The sequence below is a fragment of the Scyliorhinus torazame genome, chromosome 5, assembly GCF_047496885.1.
Source record: "Scyliorhinus torazame isolate Kashiwa2021f chromosome 5, sScyTor2.1, whole genome shotgun sequence".
Lineage (NCBI taxonomy): Eukaryota > Metazoa > Chordata > Chondrichthyes > Carcharhiniformes > Scyliorhinidae > Scyliorhinus > Scyliorhinus torazame.
The window spans coordinates 77,227,406-77,243,730 of NC_092711.1; the positions used below are offsets into that span (position 1 = coordinate 77,227,406).

Genomic DNA, 16,325 nt, shown 5'->3' on the forward strand with positions numbered 1-16,325 from the left:
CTAAATTGGGGGAAGGCTAATTATAACAATATTAGGCGGGAACTGAAGAACATAGATTGGGGGCGGATGATTGAGGGCAAATCAACATCTGGCATGTGGGAGGCTTTCAAGTGTCAGTTGAAAGGAATTACAGTTAGAAAGAAGGATAAATACGCCAATTTTCGGGAACCTTGGATAACGAGAGATATTGTAGGCCTCGTCAAAAACAAAAAGGAGGCATTTGTCAGGGCTAAAGGGCTGGGAACAGACGAAGCCTGTGTGGAATATAAGGAAAGTAGGAAGGAACTTAAGCAAGGAGTCAGGACGGCTAGAAGGGATCACGAAAAGTCATTGGCAAATAGGGTTAAGGAAAATCCCAAGGCTTTTTACACGTATATAAAAAGCAAGATGGTAGCCAGGGAAAGGGTTGGCCCACTGAAGGATAGGCAAGGGAATCTAGAAGACCATAAGACATAGGAGCGGAAGTAAGGCCATTCGGCCCATCGAGTCCACTCCACCATTCAATCATGGCTGATTTCAACTCCATTTACCCGCTCTCTCTCCATAGCCCTTAATTCCTCGAGAAATCAAGAATTTATCAACTTCTGTCTTAAAGACACTCAACGCCCTGGCCTCCACCGCCCTCTGTGGCAATTAATTCCACAGACCCACCACTCTCTGGCTGAAGAAATTTCTCCTCATCTCTGTTCTAAAGTGACTCCCTTTTATTCTAAGGCTGTGCCCCCGGGTCCTAGTCTCCCCTGCTAATGGAAACAACTTCCCTACATCCACCCTATTTAAGCCATTCATTATCTTGTAAGTTTCTATTAGATCTCCCCTCAACCTCCTAAACTCCAATGAATATAATCCCAGGATCCTCAGACGTTCATCGTATGTTAGGCCTACTATTCCTGGGATCATCCATGTGAATCTCCGCTGGACCCGCTCCAGTGCCAGTATGTCCTTCCTGAGGTGTGGGGCCCAAAATTGCTCACAGTATTCTAAATGGGGCCGAACTAATGCTTTATAAAGCTTCAGAAGTACATCCCTGCTTTTATATTCCAAGCCTCTTGAGATGAATGACAACATTGCATTTGCTTTCTTGATTACGGACTCAACCTGCAAGTTTACCTTTAGAGAATCCTGGACTAGGACTCCCAAGTCCCTTTGCACTTCAGCATTATGAATTTTGTCACCGTTTAGAAAATACTCCATGCCTCTATTCTTTTTTCCAAAGTGCAAGACCTCGCACTTGCCCATGTTGAATTTCATCAGCCATTTCTTGGACCACTCTCCTAAACTGTCTCAATCTTTCTGCAGCCTCCCCACATCCTCCATACTACCTGCCCCTTCACCTATCTTTGTATCATCGGCAAAATTAGCCAGAATGCCCCCAGTCCCGTCATCTAGATCGTTAATATATAAAGAGAACAGCTGTGGCCCCAACACTGAACCCTGCGGGACACCACTCGTCACCGGTTGCCATTCCGAAAAAGAACCTTTTATCCCAACTCTCTGCCTTCTGCCTGACAGCCAATCGTCAATCCATGTTAGTACCTTGCCTCGAATACCATGGGCCCTTATTTTACTCAGCAGTCTCCCGTGAGGCACCTTATCAAAGGCCTTTTGGAAGTCAAGATAGATAACATCCATTGGCTCTCCTTGGTCTAACCTATTTGTTATCTCTTCAAAGAACTCTAACAGGTTTGTCAGGCACGACCTCCCCTTACTAAATCCATGCTGACTTGTCCTAATCTGACCCTGCACTTCCAAGAATTTAGAAATCTCATCCTTAACAATGGATTCTAGAATCTTGCCAACAACCGAGGTTAGGCTAATTGGCCTATAATTTTCCATCTTTTTCCTTGTTCCCTTCTTGAACAGGGGGGTTACAACAGCGATTTTCCAATCCTCTGGGACTTTCCCTGACTCCAGTGACTTTTGAAAGATCATAACTAACGCCTCCACTATTTCTTCAGCTAGCTCCTTTAGAACTCTAGGATGTAGTCCACCTGGGCCCGGAGATTTATCAATTTTTAGACCTTTTAGTTTCCCTAGTACTTTCTCCTTTGTGATGGCTACCATATTTAACTCTGCCCCCTGACTCTCCGGAATTGTTGGGATATTACTCATGTATTCTACTGTGAAGACTGATGCAAAGTACCTATTTAGTTGCTCAGCTATTTCCTTGTCTCCCATCACAAAATTACCTGCATCATTTTGGAGCGGCCCAATGTCAACTTTTGCCTCCCGTTTGTTTTTAATGTATTTAAATAAACGTTTACTATCATTCCTAATGTTACTGGCTAGCCTACCTTCATATTTGATCCTCTCTTTCCTTATTTCTCTTTTTGTTATCCTCTGTTTGTTTTTGTAGCCTTCCCAACCTTCTGACTTCCCACTACTCTTTGCCACATTATAGGCTTTCTCTTTTGCTTTGATGCATTCCCTAACTTCCTTTGTCAGCCATGGCGGCCTAATCCCCCCTCTGATAACCTTTCTTTTCTTTGGGATGAACCTCTGTACTGTGTCCTCAATTACTACCAGAAACTCCTGCCATTGCTGTTCTACTGTCTTTCCCACTAGGCTCTGCTCCCAGTCGATTTTCGTCAGTTCCTCCCTCATGCCCCTGTAGTTACCTTTATTTAACTGTAACACCTTTACATCTGATTCTACCTTCTTTCTTTCAAATTGGAGATTGAATTCGACCTTATTATGATCACTGCCTCCTAAGTGCTCCCTTACTTTAAGATCTTTAATCAAGTCTGGCTCATTACATAACACTATGTCCAGAATGGCCTGCATCAGAGATTAGCGTGCACAATTAAAGCACATGGGATTAGGGGTAGTGTGTTGAGATAGGTAGAAAATTGGTTGGCAGACAGGAAACAAAGAGTAGGAATTAATGGGTCTTTTTCAAATTGGCAGGCAGTGACTAGTGGGGTACCGCAGGGATCGGTGCTCGGGCCCCAGATATTCACAAGATATATTAATGATTTACAAAATAAATTTAAAGTACCCAATTATTTTTTTCCAATTAAGGTGCAATTTAGCGTGGCCAATTCACTTACCCTGCACATCTTTGGGTTATGGGGGTGAGACTCACGCAGACATGGGGAGAACTTGTCTCCACACAGAGTGGCACGGATTGAACCCTAGTCCTCAGCTCTGTGAGGCAGCAGTGCTAACCACTGCACACCCAATATATTAACGATTTAGATGAGGGAACGACATGCAATATCTCCAAATTTGCAGATGCCAGCAAGTTGCGTGGGAGGGTGAGCTGTGAGGAGGATGCAGAGATCCTTCAGTGTGATTTGCACAAGTTGAGTGAGTGGGCAAATGAATGGCAGATACAGTATAATTTGGAGAAATGCGAGGTTATCCACTTTGGTAGCAAAAACAAGAAGGCAGACTATTAGCTGAATGGCCATAAATTAGGAGAGGGAATGTGCAACAAGACCTGGGTATCCTCGTACACCAGTCACTGAAGGTAAGCATGCAGCTACAGCAGTCGGTAAAGAAGGCAAATGATATGCTAGCCTTCATTGCGAGCGGATTAGAGTACATGAGCAGGGACATCTTGCTGCAATTATACAGGGCCGTGGTGAGGCCACATCTAGAATAGTGTGTGCAGTTTGTCTCCTTATCTGAGGAAGGATGTTCTTGCTCTAGAGGGAGTGCAGCGAAGGTTTACCAGACTGATTCCTGGGATGGTGGGACTGACATACGAGAGATTGAATCAGCTAGGATTGTATTCGCTGGAATTCAGAAGAATGGGGGATCTCATAGAAACCTATAATATTCCAACAGGACTTGACAGGGTAGATGCAGGAAAGGTATTCCCGATGGTGGGAGTATACAGAGATCGCAGTCTGAGGATACGGGGTAGACCATTTAGACAGAGATGAGTAATTTCTTCAACCAGAGAGTGGTGAGCCTGTGGAATTTGTTACCACAGGAAATAGTTGAGGCCAATACATTATTTGTTTTCAAGAAGCAGTTAGATATAGCACTTAGGGCGAAGGGGATCAAAGGATATGGAGAGGAAAGCGGGATTAGGCTATTGAGTTGGATGATAAGCCATGATCATAATGAATGGCAGAGCAGGCGCAAAGGGCCAAATTGTCTCTTCCTGCTCCTATTTTCCATGTTTCTATGTAATCCCTTCCCACACTAAGAGCAGGTGAATGACCTCGCCCCAGTGTGAACTCGCTGGTGTGTCTGCAGACTGGATAACTGTGTGAATCCATTCCCACAGAGGGAGCAGATAAATGGTTTCTCCCCAGTGTGAACTGGCTGGTGTCTCTGCAGGGTGGCTGAATCACTGAATCCTTTCCCACACTGAGAGCAGGTGAATGGCCTCTCCCCAGTGTGAACTCGCTGGTGTGTCTGGAGGGTGGATAACTGTGCGAATCCATTCCCACAGAAGGAGCAGGTGAATGGTTTCTCCCCAGTGTGAACTCGCTGGTGTCTCTGCAGGGTGGCTGAATCACTGAATGCCTTCCCACACTGAGAACAGGTGAATGGCCTCTCCCTAGTGTGAACTCGCTGGTGTGTCTGCAGGGTGGATAACCGAGTGAAACACTTCTCACAGTGAGAGCAGGTGAACGGCCTCTCTCCAGTGTGAATGCGACGATGAGTCTCCAGCTCAGATGGAAATCCGTATCCCTTCCCACAGTCCCCACATTGCCACGGTTTCTCCATGTTTTGGGTCTCCTCGTGTCGCTCGAGATTGGACAATCAGTGGAAGCCTTGTCTACACACCGAACATGTGCACTGTCTCTCCTGACTGTGAATGGTATGACATTTTTTCAGGCTGTGTAATAGTTGAAGCTCTTTCCACAGTCAGTTCATTAGAACTCTCTCACTCGGGTGTGTGTTGTGTGGGTCTCGGTGCTTTTCCAGTCACACTGATGTTTCCACAGTCAGTTCACTGGAACAGTCTCACTTGGGTGTGTGTTGTGTGGGTCTCGGTGCTTTACCAGTCACACTGATGTTTCCACAGTCAGTTCACTGGAACACTCTCACTCGGGTGTGTTGTGTGGGTCTCGGTGCTTTTCCAGTCACACTGATGTTTCCACAGTCAGTTCACTGGAACACTCTCACTCGGGTGTGCTGTGTAGGTTTTGGTGCTTTTCCAGTCACACTGATGTTTCCACAGTCAGTTCACCGGAACACTCTCACTCGGGCGTGGGTTGTGTGGGTCTCGGTGCTTTTCCAGTCACACTCACGTTTAAAATCTTTTGAAGCTGACAGATCGGACAAACATTTCTCCTTCTCGCCGATGATATTCAGAGCCCGATGATATTCAGAGCCCGATGATATTCAGAGCCCGATGATATCCAGATCAGAAGGAATCGTTTGAGTTTGTCATGAGTTTGATGTGATGTTTGAGACTTCTGTCTGCAATTCCTCCTCTTCCAATATCCTTTAAAAAGAATTTATAAAAATTATCATTGTTGGTACAGGACAGAAATTCGGAGCAGACAATTCTGAGGGGCTGTTTCGCACAGGGCTAAATTGCTGGCTTTTAAAGCAGACCAAGACAGTCCAGCAGCACGGTTCAATTCCCGTAACAGCCTCCCCGAACAGGCGTTGGAATGTGGCGACTAGGGGCTTTTCACAGTAACTTAATTTGAAGCCTACTTGTGACAATAAGCGATTTTAAGACCATAAGACATAGGAGCGGAAGTAAGGCCATTCGGCCCATCGAGTCCACTCCGCCATTCAATCATGGCTGATTTCAACTCCATTTACCCGCTCTCTCTCCATAGCCCTTAATTCCTCGAGAAATCAAGAATTTATCAACTTCTGTCTTAAAGACACTCAACGTCCCGGCCTCCACCGCCCTCTGTGGCAATGAATTCCACAGACCCACCACTCTCTGGCTGAAGAAATTTCTCCTCATCTCTGTTCTAAAGTGACTCCCTTTTATTCTAAGGCTGTGCCCCCGGGTCCTAGTCTCCCCTGCTAATGGAAACAACTTCCCTACGTCCACCCGATCTAAGCCATTCATTATCTTGTAAGTTTCTATTAGATCTCCCCTCAACCTCCTAAACTCCAATGAATATAATCCCAGGATCCTCAGACGTTCATCGTATGTTAGGCCTACCATTCCTGGGATCATCCGTGTGAATCTCCGCTGGACCTGCTCCAGTGCCAGTATGTCCTTCCTGAGGTGTGGGGCCCAAAATTGCTCACAGTATTCTAAATGGGGCCTAACTAATGCTTTATAAAGCTTCAGAAGTACATCCCTGCTTTTATATTCCAAGCCTCTTGAGATGAATGACAACATTGCATTTGCTTTCTTAACTACGGACTCAACCTGCAAGTTTACCTTTAGAGAGTCCTGGACTAGGACTCCCAAGTCCCTTTGCACTTCAGCATTATGAATTTTGTCACCGTTTAGAAAATACTCCATGCCTCTATTCTTTTTTCCAAAGTGCAAGACCTCGCACTTGCCCACGTTGAATTTCATCAGCCATTTCTTGGACCACTCTCCTAAACTGTCTAAATCTTTCTGCAGCCTCCCCACCTCCTCCATACTACCTGCCCCCCCCCCACCTATCTTTGTATCATCGGCAAACTTAGCCAGAATGCCCCCAGTCCCGTCATCTAGATCGTTAATATATAAAGAGATCAGCTGTGGCCCCAACACTGAACCCTGCGGGACACCACTCGTCCCCGGTTGCCATTCCGAAAAAGAACCTTTTATCCCAACTCTCTGCCTTCTGCCTGACAGCCAATCGTCAATCCATGTTAGTACCTTGCCTCGAATACCATGGGCCCTTATTTTACTCAGCAGTCTCCCGTGAGGCACCTTATCAAAGGCCTTTTGGAAGTCAAGATAGATAACATCCATTGGCTCTCCTTGGTCTAACCTATTTGTTATCTCTTCAAAGAAATTCGGAGCAATTTTCATTTTCATTTCATTTTTTTTTCATATCTAGTTTCTATGGAACATTATTTCCTCTCTTTTGTTCGAGCTTCTTGGTTAGAACATACAGTGCAGAAGGAGGCCATCTGGCCCATAGAGTCTGCACCGACCCACTTAAGCCCTCACTTCCCCCTATCTCCATAACTCAATAACCCCTCCTACCCCTTTTGGACACTAAGGGAAATTTAGCATGGCCAATCCACCTAACCTGCACGTCTTTGGACTGTGGGAGGAAACCGGAGCATCCGGAGGAAACCCACGCACACACGGGGAGAACGTGCAGACTCCGCGCAGACAGTGACCCAGCGGGGAATCGAATCTGGGACACTGGCATTGTGAAGCCACAATGCTATCCACTTGTGTTACCGTGCTGCCCGTTGCTGTGGAATAAAGGAGGCAAGAGCTCTGCTTCTCCACAAACACCTTTATTTCTTTGATCCCACTTCACACACAAATCTCCATGAACAAATAGTGCCACCTGTAACCACTTTATGTATCAGTGGCTTCTATTGGATAATTGACATCAAATTAGTATTTAATTGGAAAGTCCATTCCGAACATCTTGTTCTCCAGAGTCTGTAAATCTCCATCCCACACTCTCCCTCCATTCTCACTCTGCTGTATCTAATATTCACCCTCCCAATTCTCCTGAAGGTGCTGATTCATGTTGATTGACAGATCCAAGCTCAGCTCACTGCTTCCTGACCAGGACACAGAGATTAGAATAGGAGCAAGAGTAGGCCATTCGGCCCACCGAGTCTGCTCAAATATTCAATGAGATCCTTGGCTGATCGATCTCAGCACCATTTTCCCCACACAATCCACATATCCCTCGATATCTTCAATATCTAGAAACCTGTCAATATTTGTCTTGAACATACCTGATGACTGAGGCTCCACATTCCTCTGGGGTAGAGAATTCCAAAGCTTCACCACATCCTCGAGTGAAGAAATCCCTCATCTCAGCTTTCTCTCTATTTTCCTACCTGTTCCCCATAACCCTTAACTCCATTGTCAATAAAATATCTGTCAGACTTGTGCTTCAATATATTCACTGACCCCCAGATACAACTGGTCCCTGTGGAAGAGAAATCCAAAGACTAACAACGCTCTGAGGGAAGAGATGATTGGAAATCTATAACGTAACTACAGTCTTATATTACAAGGCGAGAAATAATAATATGTTTACTTTATTACAGAACGGTAAATAATATATCTAATCTGTACCATGTAACAACACGAGACATATCTCTGTCCATTATTAATTTACTGCCCCCAGAAATGTCAGCCATCTCCTGGGGAACCCACCCCTTTAATTGTGAACATTAGGAAAGAGACAATCGGGCAGCACGGTGGTGCTGTGGTTAGCATTGGTGCCTCATGGCGCCGAGGTCCCAGGCTCGATCCCGGCTCTGGGTCACTGTCCGTGTGGAGTTGGCACATTCTCCCTTGTTTGCGTGGGTTTCACCCCCACAACCCAAAAGTGCAGGGTAGGTGGATTGGCCACGCTAAATTTATTTATTTTTTTAAAAATATATTTTATTGAAATTTTTTTTCCCTGAGCAACATTTTTCCCGCTTACAAAACAAGCGAAACGATAACAGTAACAAAACAGAAATTTTAAAACTTTTTAACAATAATAATAATAATAATAATATACAAGTAACAAAACCTCGTACTCTATTGACCTATACTCAACTGCCTCCCCCCCCCCCCCTCCCCCCTGGGTTGCTGCTGCTGGGCATCCGTCTTCCCTCTAACGTTCCCCTAGGTAGTCGAGAAATGGCTGCCACCGCCTGGTGAACCCTTGAGCCGATCCTCTCAGGGCAAACTTTATCTGCTCCAGTTTAATAAACCCTGCCATATCGTTTACCCAGGCCTCCAGTCCAGGGGGTTTTGCCTCCTTCCACATGAGTAGGATCCTGCGCCGGGCTACGAGGGACGCAAAGGCCACGACATCGGCCTCTTTCGCCTCCTGCACTCCCGGCTCTTCCGCAACTCCAAATAGAGCTAACCCCCAGCCTGGTTTGACCCGGGCCTTCACCACCTGCGAAATCACTCCCGTCACTCCCTTCCAATACCCTTCCAGTGCCGGGCACGCCCAAAACATGTGTGCGTGGTTTGCCGGGCTCCCGCCACACCTCCCACATTTGTCCTCCACTCCAAAGAACCTGCTCAATCTTGCCCCCGTTATGTGTGCTTTATGTAGCACCTTAAATTGAATCAGGCTAAGCCTGGCGCATGAGGAAGAGGAATTTACCCTGCTTAGGGCATCAGCCCACCTATCCTCCTCTATCTCCTCCCCTAATTCTTCTTCCCACTTTCTTTTTAGTTCGCCCACCGACTCCTCCCCATCTTCCCTCATCTCACTATAAATCTCTGACACCTTGCCCTCTCCGACCCACACCCCTGAAAGCACCCTGTCCTGTATCCCCTGTGTCGGGAGCCGCGGAAATTCCCTCACCTGTTGTCTAGTAAACGCCCTCACCTGCATATATCTCAAGAAATTCCCCCGGGGTAACTTATACTTTTCCTCCAGTGCTCCCAAAAGTCCCATCTATGAATAAATCTCCCACCTTCCTAATTCCCAACTGGTACCAGCTTTGAAATCCTCCATCCATTCTTCCTGGGACGAACCTATGGTTGTTCCTGATAGGGGACCCCACCAGGGCTCCCCGCACCCCTCTCTGTCGCCTCCACTGTCCCCATATGTTCAGTGTTGCCGCCACCACCGGGTTTGTGGTGTACTTTTTCGGTGAGAACGGTAGCGGCGCCGTCACCAGCGCCTCTAGACTCGTCCCTTTACAGGACCTTCTCTCCAGCCTTTTCCACGCCGCTCCCTCACCCTCCATCATCCATCTACGTATCATTGCCACATTGGCGGCCCAATAATAATCTCCCAAGTTCGGTAGTGCCAGTCCTCCTCTGTCCCTACTGTGCTGAAGGAACCCCCTCCTTACTCTCGGAACTTTCCCTGCCCACACAAAGCTCGTAATGCTCCTATCTATTTTATTAAAAAAGGTCCTGGTGATTAAAATAGGGAGACATTGAAATACAAATAAGAACCTCGGGAGGACCATCATCTTAATTGCTTGCACCCTGCCCGCCAGCGATAAAGGCTGCATGTCCCACCTCTTAAAGTCCTCCTCCATTTGTTCTACCAGCCGTGTCTGATTAAGTCTGTGCAAGGTTCCCTAGCTCCTAGCGATCTGAATCCCCAAGTATCGGAAGTTTCTTTCCACTTTCCTTAGCGGTAAGCCTTCTATCTCTCTACTCTGGTCCCCTGGGTGTATCACATATAATTCACTCTTTCCCATGTTTAACCTATACCCCGAAAATTCCCCGAACCTCCTCAAGATTCGCATAACCTCTATCATCCCCCCCGCTGGGTCCGACACGTATGGCAATAGGTCATCCGCATATAACGAGACTCGGTGTTCTTCTCCCCCTCTAGTCACCCCTCTCCATTTCCTGGAGTCTCTCAGCGCCATGGCCAGAGGTTCAATTGCCAGCGCAAACAACAATGGAGACAGTGGGCATCCCTGTCTTGTTCCCCTATATAATCGGAAATACTCCGATCTATGTCGACCTCTAACTACGCTTGCCGTCGGTGCCCCATAAAGTAGTGTAACCCAGCGAATAAATCCGTTCCCAAACCCAAACCTCCTTAACACTTCCCATAAATACTCCCACTCCACCCTATCAAATGCCTTCTCTGCGTCCATTGCCGCCACTATCTCTGCCTCCCCTTCCACTGAGGGCATCATTATCACCCCTAATAGCCGTCGCACGTTGACATTCAATTGTCTCCCTTTTACGAACCCTGTCTGGTCTTCGTGCACCACCCCTGGGACACAGTCCTCTATACTCGATGCCAGCACCTTTGCTAGCAGTTTGGTGTCCACGTTCAATCGTGAAATAGGTCTATAGGACCCACACTGCATCGGATCTTTGTCTCTCTTCAAAATTAGCGATATCGTCGCCTCCGACATTGTCGGGGGTAGTGTCCCCCCTTCCCTGGCCTCATTGAACGTCCTCACCATCAACGGGGCCAACAAGTCCACATATTTTCTGTAGAATTCCACCGGGAACCCGTCCGGCCCCGGGGCCTTCCCTGCTTGCATGCTTCCCAGTCCCTTAATAACCTCGTCCACCTCAATCAGCGCCCCGAGGCCTGCCACCGCCTGCTCCTCCACTTTCGGGAACCTCAACTGGTCCAGGAACTGCCGCAACCCCTCCTCTCCCTCTGGGGGCTGAGACCTATACAGTTCTTCATAAAAGGTCTTAAACACCTCATTTATCTTTCCTGCCCTTCGCACAGTGTCTCCCCTTTCATCCCTAATTCCTCCTATCTCCCTCGCTGCTGCCCTCTTTCGCAGTTGGTGCACCAACAGGCGACTAGCCTTTACCCCATATTCATACCTCCTCCCCTGTGCCTTCCTCCACAGTACCTCCGCCTTTCTGGTGGTCAGAAGGTCAAACTCGGTCTGGAGTCGTCTCCTCTCCCTGTACAGCTCCTCCTCCGGGGTCTCTGCAAATTCCCTGTCCACCCTTAAAATCTCCCCCAGTAATCTATCCCTTTCCTTGGCCTCTGTTTTGCTTTTGTGGGCCCCAATAGAAATCAGCTCTCCTCTGACCACCGCTTTTAGTGCTTCCCAGACCACTCCCACAGGGACCTCGCCGTCGTCATTGACCTCCAGGTATCTCTCGATACACCCCCTCATTCCTGCACACACTCCCTCATCCGCCATCAGTCCCACATCTAATCGCCAGAGTATTCTCTGCTCCCTATCCTCTCCTACTTCCAGGTCCACCCAATGTGGGGCATGATCCGAAACCGCTATGGCTGAGTATTCAGCTTCTTCCACCCTAGAGATCAACCACCTTCCTAAAACAAAAAAATCTATCCGGGAGTACACTTTATGGACGTGGGAGAAGAAGGAATACTCCCTAGCCCTGGGTCTAAGAAATCGCCATGGATCCACTCCCCCCATTTGGTCCATAAACCCCTTAAGTACCTTGGCCGCTGCCGGCCTTCTTCCAGTCCTTGAGCTGGATCTATCTAGCCCCAGGTCCAGCACCGTATTGAAGTCCCCTCCTCAAATCAAATTTCCTGCCTCCAGGTCCGGAATACGCCCCAGCATCCGTCTCATGAACCCCGCATCGTCCCAATTTGGGGCATACACATTAACCAACACGACCTCCATTTCCTCCAGCCTACCACTCACCATTACATATCTACCTCCACTATCTGCTACGATGTTCTTTGCTTCAAATGCTACCCGTTTCCCCACCAAAATGGCCACCCCTCTGTTCTTTGCGTCAAGTCCTGAGTGGAACACCTGTCCCACCCATCCTTTCCTTAGCCTAACTTGGTCCGCCACCTTTAGGTGCGTCTCTTGGAGCATAACCACGTCTGCCCTTAGTCCTTTCAAATGCGCGAGCGCTCGGGCCCTTTTTATCGGTCCATTCAGGACTCTCACGTTCCACGTGATCAGCCTCACTGGGGGGCTACCTGCCCCCCTCCCGTGTCGACTAGCCATTACCTTCTCTAGGCCAGTCCCATATCCTGCCTCTGCGCTCCCGCTCGCTCCCCCAGCGTCGCATTCCGCCCCCGACCACCCTCTCTTTAGCCATTTCCTTTTGGATTTCCGCAGCAGCAACCCAGTTGTCCCCTCCCCCCCCCCTGCTAGATCCCCCCCCCCCTGCTAGATCCCTATCTAGCTTGATTGCTCCCCCCATATCACTTTCGTATGTCAGCTGACTTCAACTGACCCCGGCTACTCCTGCTCGCTCCTCGGCCCCCCCGGTGTGAGGGAACTCCCATCCGCCTTGCGCCTGTTTTCCCGCCTTATTCTTTCTGGCACGGGAACATCCCTTTACCTGACCCGCCTCTTATGGCGCAGCTCCCTTTCCCCTCCCCCTCTCCTTCCCCATTCTCTGACTATGTCCCGCCTCTCCCCTCACCGGCGCCCACATTTCCCCAGTGACCTCCCCCTTCCCTGTTTACTTCTCGATTAACTTTCACCATCCCATTAACAAAAACAATAATAACAACAATAACAGTTCCCTGCAGCATCAGTCCCTCAGTTCCGGTCCAGTTTCTCTTCATTGATGAAGGACCATGCTTCCTCCGCCGTCTCGAAATAATAGTGTCTCTCCTGATGCGTGACCCATAGTCTTGCCGGCTGCAGCATCCCAAACTTCACCTTCCTTTTGTGCAAAACCTCTTTGGCTCGGTTGAAGCTCGCCCTCCTTCTCGCCACCTCCGCACTCCAATCCTGGTAGATCCTTACCACCGCAATCTCCCATCTGCTACTCCGCACCTTTTTAGCCCATCTCAGGACCTCTTCTCTGTCTTTAAGGCGGTAGAATCGCACGATTATCGCCCTCGGTGGTTCTCCCGCTTTTGGTCTTCTCGCCGGGATCCGATTTGCCCACTCCACCTCCATGGGGCCCGCAGGGGCCTCAGCACCCATCAGTGAGCTCAGCATCTTACTTGCGTACGCTCCACAGTCCACTCCTTCCACACCCTCCGGGAGACCTAGTATCCTAAGGTTCTTCCTTCGCGCTCCATTTTCAAGGGCCTCAATCCTATCAGCACACTTTTTATGAAGTGCCTCGTGCGTCTGAGTCTTGACCGCCAGGCCCAGGACCTCGTCCTCAATACCTGATACCTTCTGCTCCACCACGCGAAGTTCAGTCTCCTGGGTCTTTAAAGTCTCCTTAAGCCCCTCAATTGCCTGTAACAACGGGGTCATTACCTCCTTCTTCAGCAGGTCCTCGCACCGTCTCACCACCTCGTCCTGCTCAGGCCCCCATGTCACCTGTGGTTTCTCCGCCGCCATTTTGTTCCACTCCCTGACCTTCTGGCTGCAGATTCTTCGGGCTGCAGCCGCCGCCGCCGGTTTTTCCCTCCGTCGTTCGGGGGGGGACTCCCTTCCCTCGCGCCTCGCACCGGGTTTTACGGCCGTCCAAGTCCCCATTGGGGCTCTTAAAAGAGCCCGAAGTTCCGTCGGAGCTGGAGCCGCCGAAATGTGCGTTTAGCTCATCCCTGCCGCAACCGGAAGTCTGGCCACGCTAAATTGCCCACTAATTGTAAAAAATGAATTGGGTACTCTAAATTTATATTTTAAAAAAAGAAAAGGGACAATCCTTTTTTCAAATAAATTTCGAGTGACCAATTATTTTTTTCCAATTAATGTGCAATTTAGCATGGCCAATCCACCTACCCTGCACATGTTTGGGTTGTGGATGTGAGACGTACGCAAACACGGGAAGAATGTGCAAACTCCACACGGACAGTGACCCAGGGCTGGGATCGAACACGGGTCCTTGGCAGCGTGAGGCAGCAGTGCTAACCATGGTGCGAGCAGAGACCATTCTTTTCGTCAGACAAATAAATGCGTCAACCTGTTAAGGCGATGGGTGGGAGGAGTTGGAAACACTTTGTGGAGCCGCGAACCTACATGAAAATATTTTTTCCCCAATTAATGTGGTTCAAGTTTCGGCTCAAATCATCAATGAGGACTCTGATCTCTGGCAAGGAAGGAAACCCTGACAGGTGGGCAGGGAGGATTCACAAACACCCGCTGGAGGCCCCAAACCCCCATAAGACCCATTGATTTTATTGTCAGTCTGCAGACAGGAGCTGGTGAACTGAACCCAGGCAGAGGAGAGGGAGGGAGAAAACTGGGAGTGGAGGAAAGAAATGATGCAGATGGTGAGATGGGTTTGGATTTCAGCCCAGGGAGGAGGGAGAGTGCGTGGGACGGGGAAAAATGTTCCAGAGAAACTAGAATTATCTGTTCAGAATTTCTTTCCTGGATTGACAGTGATGGCATTCGGTTATTTTTAATTTAAAAAAAATTTAGCGAGGCCAATTCACCGACCCTTCACATCTTTTTGGATTGTGGCAGTGAGTCCCACACAGACACAGGGAGAATGTGCAAACTCCTTACGGACAGTGACACAGGGCTGGGATCAAACCCGGATCCTTGGCTAACGACTGAGCCACAGTGCCTGCCCCTAGTGATTACTTTTATAAACTTCTTTTTCAGGATATTACAAGGGGAGGATTTACAGATGGAAACACAAATCAAACTTCACATCAAGATTTAACAGAGTCACTCCATTCATCAGGACCTGAATATCATTGGCCTGTGAATGTGGAAGAAGAAATGTTTGTCTGTTCTGTCTGTAGGAAAAGATTTTCTTATGAAAAAAATAAATTTAGAGTACCCAATTTATTTTTCCAATTAAGGGGCAATTTTAGCGTGGCCAATCCACCTACCCTGAACATCTTTGGGTTGTGGAGGTGAGACCCACGCAGATACGGGAAGAATGTGCAAACTCCACACAGACAGTGACCAGGGGCCAGCATCGATACCACATCCTCAGCGTCATAGGCAACAGTGCTAACCACTGCACCACCGTGCCGCCCCTAGGGTTGTGTTTTTCTGACATGGGTCTCCGTGTGGCTGAACAGAGCCACACATGGGATCAGACATCTGTTGAGTTTGTGGGATCCATGGAGCAGAATTTGCTTGTTTCTTTCCTTCTCTGTTGCTACACTGATCAGCAATTAGATATTTGGGTCTGTGAAAACCGGGGCAATGGGAGGTCAAGTACCAAGACAAAGGGTAATGCAGTTTGCTGGCCAGGTTGTCTCCATTCTGAGCAATTCCCAATAATTGAAAATATTGCCCCCAACAAACATGGCGGCCGCACATGCGCTCTACTGCTCATTGTCCCGAGTAAAGATGGCGGTCGAAATTCCGAACCGATCACCAGACCCTCTCGTTCCCGCTCCGTGAAATGCGATAACTAGGTTTTTCCGGGTATGGGCTTGCACAACATGTTTAAAAAACTTTTACACCCACCAGCCACACCTATCGCTCCCTGCGTTGCACAATATTCCTCTTATCCTTTGTGGATCCGAAATAAAATCATCTCTCCATCGCCATTACCCGCACTGCGCATGCTTCATTCGAAGTCCCACCCACCCTCATTCACTCCGAATGGTTGGAGGACCATCCGCTCCCGCTCGGTCCTCCAGTCCCGCCCCCTTTTCCTATTGAGCCGGAGCTGCCGTCAATCACTGCCCATTGTGATGTGGGCATGCGCAATGCGGCTCATGTCCAGAGACAGAGCGGGCTCGCTCCGTACGCACGCGCCCAGTCCCACACTTTGTCCACCCGGGCCTGTGTCAGGGAAAAGCCCAAGCAGCTTTCACCAGTTCAGCTTCGGAATCGGGGGTTGGACGGGGTTTTTATGAAGCCGCCCGACACATGCGCCAGCTCCATCCCTCCCTCATGACATACCCGGCGGTATCAGATCGACTGAGAATTTCCAAACAACCGGAGCGACTCCAGGCACTGCGCATACGGTCGTCATGTCCGGGGAG

General features: G+C 48.7%; 1 gene segment (V, D, J or C); it reads right to left on the reverse strand.

Moving 5' to 3' along the window:
• The window catches only part of LOC140421446 (Ig heavy chain C region, membrane-bound form-like), a 41,053-nt gene extending 24,745 nt beyond the window's left edge, over positions 1-16,308 (reverse strand). Inside the window, exon 1 of the C gene segment in view lies at positions 16,243-16,308.
• Positions 16,309-16,325: the final 17 nt, after the last annotated feature.